Source organism: Apium graveolens, chromosome 8 (genome assembly GCF_009905375.1).
Source record: "Apium graveolens cultivar Ventura chromosome 8, ASM990537v1, whole genome shotgun sequence".
Lineage (NCBI taxonomy): Eukaryota > Viridiplantae > Streptophyta > Magnoliopsida > Apiales > Apiaceae > Apium > Apium graveolens.
Window position 1 is genome coordinate 72,154,106 of NC_133654.1, and position 12,222 is coordinate 72,166,327.

The 12,222-nt window shown below is 36.3% G+C and overlaps 1 non-coding gene across 1 annotated transcript; it reads right to left on the reverse strand.

Annotated features, from left to right (window-relative positions):
* Positions 1–8,006: 8,006 nt before the first annotated feature.
* On the reverse strand, positions 8,007–8,113 carry LOC141681356 (small nucleolar RNA R71). The gene has a single exon (XR_012558795.1). It is a non-coding gene; the product is annotated as a small nucleolar RNA R71 (small nucleolar RNA).
* Between the last annotated feature and the right edge of the window lie 4,109 nt (positions 8,114–12,222).

Genomic DNA, 12,222 nt, shown 5'->3' on the forward strand with positions numbered 1-12,222 from the left:
TTTTATTCTAAGATTCTTCTAGTTTATTGTCCACTTAAAGCTTTCTTATTAACAATTCATATTATTTATATCCTTTCATAAACCCGCTTACAGAATATCTTTGAGTCATTTTTTCTACCATTGATACTTATATAATTATTTTAAAGAAATTATACGACACTTTTCCACTACTGGAGCCTCGTATTTCCTCTTAGCATGTATTTATTCTCATCAGTTAACTTCTGTAACTGCTATCAACCAACACATGGTCTTAACCAGTACTATCATATTTTCTGAAAACTCAATTAGTTTAAAAGCTTTACTTCTTAAAAGATTTCACAGTTGGGTCACCATTCCTTCATCTTTACTTATGTTCCCATATAGAACCTTCGCCGCTAGCTCAGTTATGGGCGTGCAATTCACCATAACAATCTTACTGGAGTTGGAAAGCCTAACAATTCCTTGAAGAACACACTCGAAGTTTATCCGTAAATTAAAATTTCTTCGTATCAAACATGTCCCTCATGATTAAGGTATGCTTCGTCTTTTTGCATATCAATCGCTAGTCCGAGTTATTATCAAGAATTCCTTAGTCTTCGGTTTTCGTCCCGACATTCATTTGCTTTGTCTGATATACACAACTCTACTTTCTTATTTTATAATTAATTTACTTACCACGGTTCGCTAACTATTCACTTCACGTCAAAACCTTCGGACTTGAAGTGAATCGCATTAATGCAATCTACCGTACTGATGAAATCCTCATAACAAAAACAACCGTTTGATTTGATGTCTTTGTAACGACCACGTTATCTGTGTATCAATTCTTCCTTGCGCACAAATGTCCACCATTTATCAACTTGCAATCATATCCATATTCGACATGCAATTCTATCTACTACACGACACTATTCCACTCCTTTTAAAATCTTCAAAGAATAGACCTTACACGAGAAGATAATTTGTGTATATGATTTTGATTGGAAAGTTTTGTAAAGAACAATAATGCAACAAAACAATTGGAAGAATCCATAAGGCAATAAATCATGATTGAAGAAGGAAGAATAAGTGATGATTTGGATATGAATGAGACAACCATATTTGTACTCAAGATGGCCAGTATTTCACACTATATGACATACAACACATGATTTGGTGGCGTCCCACCAGATTCTTCGTCGTTTCGATAAAGTATCACATCATAACACTGCTTGTCTCAATTAGAGAACAATATTTGGAAGAAGGAATGACTTGAAAAGGATACAATAAGTTTTCTTTCTTTCTTGCCTAACATAATTTGAGAAAAACTCATGCGTATTCATGAATCAAGAAGAGTATACACTGTCATTAATTAAAAAGAATGATATCGTTGCTCACCATCCACGTTCATCACTTTAATAGGTCGACCATAATCGCGTTCTCATAAAATTCACAAGCATAGCTTCTAATTTCTTCGATGCCGCGTAGAATCACCATCGATCATACAACATCTCAACTTCGTCGATAGGAAATATTATTCCTCTTCAATAGTCTGGAAGATTCCTTCATTTCCTTCAATCATCATCGGCTTCTTATGGGTCTACAGACCCTTTTAAACTTTAATAATTTTATAAATTGGGTAAATAATGTTTCTGCTTGTTGATTCAATTATTAATATTATTGAACAAGGTTTGCACTCTTCTTCAAAGAGAATTTCAACTTCTCCATATCAACGGGTCTACTCGGTCTTCTGAACTAACATTACAGAATCTAAGTTCATTAGTCTTCCAGGTAGTTTTTTTTACTTATAATAACAATAACTCAAGTAGTAACTTGACAACTAAATTTTGAAACTCATTTTATGTAAAGATCTTTTAGAAATTTATTAAGAAAATCTTTTTCAAAAACTTGTTTTAAAATTTTGAAAATCACACATCTGGTCGTCATTACTATGTGAGTTATTTGTTATTCTCATACTTCGCCGATGAGGTACCTAATTATATAAACGACCACTTATGGGTCCATTCATCTTAACATATCTTCTACTTCTCCTCAGATTTTGTTTGCGTTTATTAATCAACAAAAAGTTCATTTACTATTGCATGCTATTTTATTCATAACTCTATCTATACTACTGACATCTAATATTATTTTTGGTATTCCCATCTTCGTCCTTGATGCCATAGTTACAACCAATTGATGTCATTTCATGTTCTATCCATAGATAGGGTCGTATCTCTTGCTAGTCTTGGGTATACCTAACATAGTAGATGTCATTCCTTGCGCATCGCCCGAAAAGCGATAAGAAGCTTCCCGCCATAGTAGTGCCTTTAAAACTTGCGACGTTGGCTCTTCGTCAGCTTCAATCGATTTGTTACCTCCAACTTGGAGCTTGTCCAACTACAAAATTCTAGGTTGGATCATACTAAAACTTATTTATCCCTCCTTATCCAAGGTTCCTATAACAATAAATCTCTTTTTTTTCTTTAAAATTGCATGAACAATAGGGTAATTTACCCAGTCTCCATCGAGCTATCAACTTTTTGCAAATATAAGATCTAAGAACTCAATACATCTATGGCATCAATATATTCACCTTATACTTCTCTTAACAATATCCTGTCTTACTAATCCATATCGGATCCGCTAATCCTAATTCGCACTCAATTCGAACTCAAAATGAGTATACCTAGGGTCTTTCCTATCTTATACGACCTATTACTCCTATCTTACTCTCACCTATTCTTATTTCAGGGACCAATAACCTGTAGCTCTGATACCAACTTGTAACAGTCCAACTCCGGGGTCAAGATTGGGTGTCACTAAACAACCTTTACATAAAATAATATACAAATTACCCTTAATTCCTGATCGTTTACAGGTTATGATATGAAACAAGAATCTAACCTTCTGAATCTACAATAATTAAAATATAAAATCATTACCTCTGTACTATCTCCCTGGTCTTATTCATTCTAACATCTCCATCCTCTTGCAGCTGAGATCTTTCTAACTTCCGCTGTCTATTAAGAGCTATTCACTTTTATCCTCATTTGCTTCTGAAAGAAATAGGAATTCAGAAAGCAAGAGTGAGCCAAAAATGCCCAGCAAGTATATAACTAATTTCCAAGTATCAGTATCAAAGAAAATTTCCGGACATAGTTTTTAAATAATTTTTAAATATTTCTATTTATTTGAAGTAGTTGAGCGAATAAAACATCGTCCGTTATTAGCCTTTAATCACAATTCAAAAGTGACGAGCAATTCCCAAATTCATCTCCTGAATCAGGGTTTTGTCCGGTTTTGTATTCATGAAACTTTTCTAGAAGGAATGACGCTAATGGCGATCAACATTAAATCAGACTGGACACTAGTTCACACCCCTATCCTGCTGATCAGTCAGGATATACTGCTGATCTATACCTCTATGTATAGATCCAGTCGGGTACCTAGGCTCTATGGCCTAATAATCAAGGGTCCGGTCCATTCCCGACCCATAGGGTTCAGTTTATCACTGGCCCTTATTATAACCATCCAGTCCATAGAGTATTTTGATATCAAACCATTTTGATTTCAAAACATACCGATTCAGGGTTCGCAAATAACCCAGAACAATAGGTATTTGCTCAAGAGATCAATCTATAATATATGACCAATAATGAAAGGAACTTGCATAATTAGGAGTAATTGCAGCGAAATGTAAAACATTTAACTACTCTGAACTTGAGATATGAAAGAGATATTTGCAGTATATTATAAGAAAGTTTAGGAATACCTGCCTCAATTGATTTTCTTTCTGGCCTTCAATCACCATTATATGCTCACATCTACTCGGTATTCACTCATTTTATTTCTATGTATAATCAGGCTTTACAGTCACTATCACTGTCTGGATTTTAATGCCTCGAACTATGTATAGCTATCATAAGGGGTGCCATTTCAATTAACCGACAAAGTATAATTGTCTATCATACGCTTATCCATATCATCTACCCACCCTATAATAATAGATAACATTTAAAAGACACATTGACTCATGATTCACATAATATGTATACTTAAGGCACATTCACGTAGTACATAAATTGAATTGTTAAAATATAGGTCTCGATACGTTTATAATTGAAATCGGGTCAAATGAGTATTTATCGATCAATGGTTTACTCAGAATGATTCACAAAACAAACGACCTTTTGATACAAAAGAATTTAGGTTTCAAAGGTATTTTTATTACAAGCGAAATATTATTCTGAGTCTAGTGGCGTTCGTTTCGTATTAAACTGACGAACGGTCTATTTATTATGAATAAAATAAGAATAATTCAATTAATAATAATATTAATTGAATTTTAAATATCTTCATACAATTTTTAAAAGCTCAAAATGATTTTTAAATTATTATTTGGCTTAATTATAAATAATCACATTTTATTTAACTATTTATACAATTAGTTAATTAAATTAATTAATTTATTACTTAAATCGATAAATAATTTCCTAAAATAAATATAAATAATTAAATAAAATCTAGATTTTTGAAAATAAAAAAAATAATTTTTGAAATTTTAAATAATTTAGTTAATTAATAAAATAAATAATCAAATTAATTTTTTAAGTTAAGAAATCAATTTTTAGAAATGAAAAAAGATTTTTTTTGATTATTAATAAAAAGAATTCTGCCAAAACAGATTTACAAATTTTACTAGTTCCAACAGATCAAACGGCAGTCTTTCTTGGGAAGTTGAACGGAAAAGACGAACAAGTCGCCGGTTTCTGGAAAATCCAGAAATCCGGCTGACATCTGGTCACTTCCCGACGACCTCCATACCCAACCAAAACCATACCATTTGCAGTCGTTTTTTGCACAAATTCGAATAACCAACAACCATGACCTCAAATTAATCTACAAACGATCAAAACGACCCTGCAGTCGTGATCTCCGGCCAACAACAAGAATAATCCGGCGAACAACCGGCTGAAAACTCAACTTCCTGATTTCTAACCCAAATTCAACGGGTTATATAGGGAATTAAATCTCAGAGTACATAGAATCTAACCCTCATATCCATACCATCAAACAGTCAACAATTAAAACAAAAAAAAATCTCAAAAATCTATGAATTCGACTTAACACTTCCAAGAATCATTCGATATAAATAAATATATAAATCGATTGTAAATCACATCAGGAAACAATCCCCATCATCAAAATCAATCAATAACCCTAGAATTAAAATCCTTTACCCAGTGCGCACCCGAAGGGTAGCGGCTGCGGGTTACCTACGATAAAAAAAAATCCCCCAATTTGAGCCATGAACCATAAAATCAAATTTTAAAATTTCTAACCTGAGATGATTTTTGATGATACGATTGGATTGTACTCCTCAAGAGCTTCAAAATGACTAAAAACATGATATGATATGCTTCTCAGATCATTGCAAAATCATCGATTGATTCCCAGAACACCAAGAACAAATTTGCAGAGTATTTTCAGATTTTCATTTATTTTTCTGATTTTTTAATAATTTAATAATAATTAAATAATAGATAAATTGTATTTATAGTTATAAAAATAATTCCCCCAAAATTATTTAGGGCCTAATTATATCATTTAATAAAAATAATTAGCCCAAAATTATAATTATCGGGGAATAATTTTTAATTCAATAAATACAAAAATTATATCAAAAATTTCCAAAAATTATGAATAATCCAAAAATGCAAAAATATTGAATATTTAATAGTCCCACGATTTTATAAAAATAAAAATACAATTTTTTGTGGGCTTATATGTCATGGTAGGGGCCCGGAAAATTATTTTTTCACGAAACAAAACACTCCCTAAATTAACTGGATAATATAAATTTTAATATAAATCCATTTAACACGTAATAAAATACTCGATGGATTGTATTGAATCGAAAAAAAGATTACTTAGTGTTGAGTGGCATTTATGACACTTTATAATGCTCTAATAAGCTTTGGATTGGTGCATTTATACTCAAGTTGTTAAGTGTTTTAACGTGTTTTCTAGTGTTTTTGCATTTCAGGCATTATCTAGGTAATCAGGTGAATTAGCATTATTTTGGTGCTAATATAGTGTCTAGGTGGTGTTGGAATTAAAGCTCGCGAAGACCGGCTCGAATCTGTAAGAAAAATGCAAGAAGTCATTTTTGGCAGAAGGCCAGCGCGCCCGCGCCGATCAAGCGCGCGACCGCGCCGAAGTACAGGAAGCCAGCACGCTCGCGCTGATGAAGCGCGCGACCGCGCCGTGTTGGTATAATAAAATCCTGATTCTATTGCAATTCGGTAATCTGGACTCCTGGGCTGATTGGATTGCTATATATTGATAACTCAAGATCGTTTTTTAATAAGGAGACTTACCAGAGCACAAGGAGAAGACGCAAGAGACCTATAGCACAATTCAACAAAGGCGAAGACAATCTAGTTTATTTTTGTGAATCTTTGTTTTGAGTTATAATCTTGGATACTCGTTTCTTCATTTGTTGAACCTATACTCTTGTTTGTACTTGGTTTTATTTGTTCGTTATAAAGACTACATTTTATTTAACATGCTTTCATCGGAACCCACGTTGATGATGAGTCCGATTATGGGCTAATCGTTATCGTGGAGTTCTAGCGGATTTATTTATCGATTTCTTTAGTTAAATTGATTGATGTTTTAGTATGTGGTGATTGTATGATATCCTAGTATTCGTTGTGCATATTCGTCTTATGAGTGTCGCGAACTTATAATATAATGTGTTAATTCTTAATGAAGCGAAAGTGAATTTAAGGATTTAGAACTTGCCATGCTAGCAGTGGTTCATGTATTTGTTATGCATGATTCGTAGGTAATTTTAACCAACTTACTTGCCCTATGTAATCAAGATAGATAACTTGTGCTTAAACCGTTAAGTTGTCAAATTCTATAGACATATAGGGTCTCAATATAATTGGTGTCTATTCAGCTTCTATCTCTTTTGTAGATTTCTAGTAGTATGGTACTCGCGCAACGAAAGTTGGCGTTTATCAGTTTCGTGTTATCTGATTAGTGTCATCACCATTGCATGCTAAGGTTAAGATCAATAAGGCTATTGCATGAAGTATTTAATGAAGTTAGAATCCCATATTTCTCATAATTATTAATTCAATCAATCTTATTCTCTTTGTTATAAATATTAGTTTAATTCTTAGTTATAAATATCCTTACTTTGTTATCATCTTAGTATTGAATAATAACCATACATTATTGCTTAAGTGCATGAATTAATTAGTTAACCAATACAGTCTATGTGGGAACGAACTAGAAAAGATTCTATACTACTTGTGAACTCGTATACTTGTGTGTATTATTAGCACGTGTTTAGCGACTAACAAGTTTTTGGCGCCACTGCCGGGGATTGCAGTGTTAATTGATACTTTATGTGCTTTCCATCAGTGGTCGTTAAAGTTCATTGACTCGGACATTGTTACTTATCTGTTTCCTTGTTATATTTTAGGTACTCTAGCGAGGGTGTATGCATACGCGTTCCCGTACTCGAAAGAGAACACTGGATAAAGCCAAGGAAGAAGTTGTGGTAGTTCGGAACGTAGTTTTTGAGGAAGAAAAGAAGGTAGAAGAAGAAGAAGAGAAATTCGAAGAACCAGTTGTAGTAGCGATGGAAGATCAAGCAGAAAATCTGAAGGCTTTGATGGACTTTCTCAGCCTAAGATTAATGACATTCAATCAAGCATCATCAGACCGGCCATCAGGGCTAACACTTTTGAGATCAAGTCAAGCACGATTCAGATGATACAAAACTCAATTCAGTTTGGGGGTTCTCCTACTGAAGACCCCAACATGCACATTAGGGATTTCATCGAGATCTGCGACACTTTCAAATTCAATGATGCGACTGAAGACGCTATCAAGCTATGCCTGTTCCTATTTTCTCTAAGGGACAAGGCTAAGTGCTGGTTACACTCTCTGCCAGCAGATCTATCACCACTTGGGAGGATCTTGCGCAAAAGTTTCTCACTAAATTCTTCCCCATGGCGAAGACTGCTGCAAATATGAATGCTATTACCCAGTTTGCTCAGCAAATAGAGGAATCTCTGTGTGAGGCTTGGGATCGATATAAGGAGATGCTAATGAAGTGCCCACACCATGGCATGCCTGATTGGATGATTATTAATTTCTTCTACAATTGATTGGGTGCTACTTCTAGACCCAAGCTTGATGCAGCATCAGGAGGAGCCTTGTGGGCTAAGAGCTATGATGAAGCTTATGAACTTATTGAACTGATGGCTGCTAATGAGTACCAGAATCCTTCGCAGAGACTGACTCAGGGAAAATCGCAGGAATTCTGGAGTTGGACGCAGCTACTGCTATCAATGCCCAACTTAAAGCTTTGACGATGAAGGTGGACACTTTGGCTAATTATGGAGTAAATCAAATCGCAAGTGTCTATGAGCTTTGTGCTGGTGCCCATGAGACTGATCAGTGCGCAATTTCTAGTGAATTAGTTCAGTTCGTGAGCAACTTCCAGCGATCGCAGCAACCAGCGCCAGCCACCTATCATCCCAACAACCGTAATAATCCTAATTTCAGTTAGAGCAATGCTCAGAACACGGTTCAACAACCTTATCAGCAATACCCAGCTAAACAGTACAACCCCCTGGTTTTCAGCAAACACAGTATGCACCTAGACAGAAACTCCAGCTGCAACAAGCCAATGAAAAATCTGAATTAGAGGAGTTGAAGCTTATGTGCAAGAGTCAAGCTGTTTCTATCAAGACCTTGAAAAATCAAATTGGTCAAATTGCCAATGCCTTGCTAAAACATCAGCCCGGTACATTACCTAGTGACACTGAAGTGCGAGGAAAGAGGGCAGCTAAGGAGCAGGTAAAGGAAATCACTTTAAGGTCTGGAAAGGTTGCGAATCCCGAACAAACTCAAGAGTTGTCTCAAGAAGTTGGTGCTGAGACAGAAGTAGTGCAGCAGGACAAAGAAGTGGAACCAAGAAAGACTACTGTTGAGCACACTCCGCCTGATGGTAATACAAGGGAGAAACATATATATCCTTCACCGCCTTTTTCCAAGCGGCTGCAGAAGAAAAAGCTTGAAAAGCAATTTGAGAAATTTCTGGAGGTGTTCAAGAAACTTCATATTAACATACCTTTCGTCGAGGCTCTCGAGCAGATGCCTAGTTATGCAAAGTTTATGAAAGATATTCTCTCTCAGAAGGTTAAGCTAGATAATTTAGAGACAGTCACTCTCACGGAGGAATGCAGTATTGTGCTGCAACAGAAGCTGCCTCCGAAGCTTAAAGATCCAGGAAGCTTCACTATTCCATGTACTATTGGCAAAGTATCTTTTGATAGATGCTTATGTGACTTGAGAGCTAGCATCAATCTGATACCTTTGTCAATTTTCAAGCAGTTGAGTTTACATATCTGCAAGGTATTGTGGAGGATATCTTGGTCAAGGTTGATAAACTCATCTTTCCTGCAGATTTCGTAATTCTTGATTTCGAGGAGGATAAAATGATTCCCATAATCTTGGGAAGACCTTTTCTGGCGACTGCCCGAACCTTGACAGATGTGCAGAAGGGTGAGCTCACCATGCGAGTTCTAGATCATGATGTCACTTTTAATGTGTTCAAGGCTATGAAATTCCCTACTGATAATGAGGAGTGCTTAAAAGTAGAGTTGGTCGATTCGGTGGTCACCTCAGAACTTGATCAATTGCTAAGAAGTGATGCCTTAGAAAAAGCTTCTGGGAATTCAGATAGTGAAGATGACGAAGGGGAAGAAAAATTATAATATTTGAATGCTTCTCCCTGGAAAAGGAAAATTGATATGCCTTTTGAATCTCTTGGAATGGAGGAATTGAACAAAGCTCATAAATGCCTCAAACCTTCTATTGAGGAAGCTCCCATTGTTGAGCTTAAGCCTTTACCTAAACATTTGAGGTATGCATTTTTAGGTGATGCATCTACTTTGCCTATTATTATTGCATCTGACCTTTCAGGCAGTGATGAGGAAAAGTTTTTGAGGATTCTGAGAGAGTTCAAGTCGGCAATTGGATAGACTATAGCAGATATCAAGGGAATCAACCCTTCTTACTGTATGCATAACATTCTATTAGAAAAAGGTAGAAAACCTACGGTCGAGCAGCAAAGAAGACTTATTCCTATCATGAAGGAAGTAGTGAAGAAAGAAATTCTTAAGTGGCTAGATGCAGGGATCATCTACCCTATTTCTGATAGTTCATAGGTAAGCCCGGTTCAATGTGTGCCGAAGAAAAAAGGAATTACTGTGGTAGCAAATGATAAGAATGAGCTTATTCCTATAAGGACAGTCACTGGGTGGAGAGTTTGCATGAACTACATGAAGCTAAACAAAGCTACTAGCAAGGATCACTTTCCTTTGCCCTTCATTGATCAGATGCTCGACAGGTTGGCCGGTCATAAGTACTATTGTCTTCTGGATGGATATTCGGGTTATAATTAGATTTGTATCGCTCCAGAAGATCAGGAGAAAACTACCTTCACTTGTCCATTTGGTACTTTCGCCTTCAGACGAGTTTCTTTTGGTCTGTGTGGTGCGCCAGCCACCTTTCAGAGACGTATGATGGCCATCTTTTCTGACATGATCGGCCAGAATGTGAAGGTGTTCATGGATGACTTCTCAGTTTTTGGCGATTCTTTTGATGAATGCTTGCAAATTCTTGGACATGTTCCCAAAAGGTGTGTTGAGACCAATCTGGTTCTCAATTGGGAGAAATGTCACTTTATGGTGCATCAGGGAATTATTCTCGGGCACAAAGTTTCTAGTAAGGGTCTTGAGGTGGATAAGGCCAAGGTGGGGGTCATTGAGAATCTTCATCCACCTATTTCTATTAAGGGAATTCACAGTTTTCTTGGTCATGCGGGTTTCTACAGGAGTTTCATCAAGGACTTCTCGAAAATATCAAAGCCTTTGTGCAGTCTGTTAGAGAAAGATGTTCCTTTCAAGTTTGATGACGAGTGCCTTGCATCTTTTGAGACATTGAAGAAGAGTTTAATTACGGCACCGGTCATAACTGCACCTAATTGGAATGAGCTTTTTGAGATGATGTGCGATGCAAGTGACTACGCAGTTAGAGCAGTTCTTAGGAAAAGGAAGAACAATATATTTCATGTGGTCTACTATACTAGTAAGGCCCTAAATGGTGCCCAACTGAATTGTACTACTACGGAGAAAGAGCTTTTGGCTATTGTCTATGGTTGTGAGAAATTTCGATCTTATCTACGTGGGACTAAGGTGACAGTTTTCACTGATCACGCTGCAATCCGATATCTTGTCTCAAAAAAGGACTCGAAGCCTAGATTGATTAGATGGGTTCTCTTGCTCCAAGTCGGTGATCATCTCTCGCGTTTAGAAATTCCTAATGCTACTTCATTGGATAAGACATTGATAAATGAGTCTTTTCCCGACGAGCAACTATTTGGAGTGCAAGAAGAAGAACCGTGGTTTGCAAACATTATGAACTACCTTTTGAGTAATATCATTCCTCCCGACTTCTCTAATGCTCAAAGGAAGAAGTTTCTACATGAGGTGAAGTGGTATATGTGGGATGAGCCATTTCTTTTTCGCCAAGGAGCTGACCAAATCATCAGGAGATGTATTCCTTACAGCGAAATGGGGTGGATCTTTTGAGATTATCACTCAACGGCTTATGGAGGACATTATGGTGGAGAAAAGATAACAGCTCATGTTCTTCAAGCGGGTTTCTTTTGGCCGACGTTGTTTAAAGATTCTTATCAGTTCATTTTGAAATGTGATCATTGTCAACGTGTGGGTAATATGTCTAAGAGGGATGAGATGCCTCTTAATGTTCTTCTCGAGGTTGAGGTTTTTGATGTTTGGGGAATTGACTTCATGGGGCCATTTATCTCATCTTGTAACAATCAATATATCTTGTTGGCGGTTTACTATGTGTCGAAATGGGTTGAAGTTAAGGCGTTGCCAACGAACGATGCGAAAGTGGTCCTTAATTTTCTTTACAAGCAGATATTCACAATGTTTGGAACTCCAAGAGTCATAATCAGTGATGAGGGGTCGCATTTTTGCAATCGCAAGTTCACGGCTATGATGAAAAGGTATAATGTGAATCATCGCATTGCTACGGCTTATCATCCTTAGACGAATGGTCAAGCAGAGGTATCTAACAGAGAGATCAAGCGCATTTTGGAGAAAGTGGTGTGTCCATCAAGGAATGATTGGTCTTTGAAGCTTG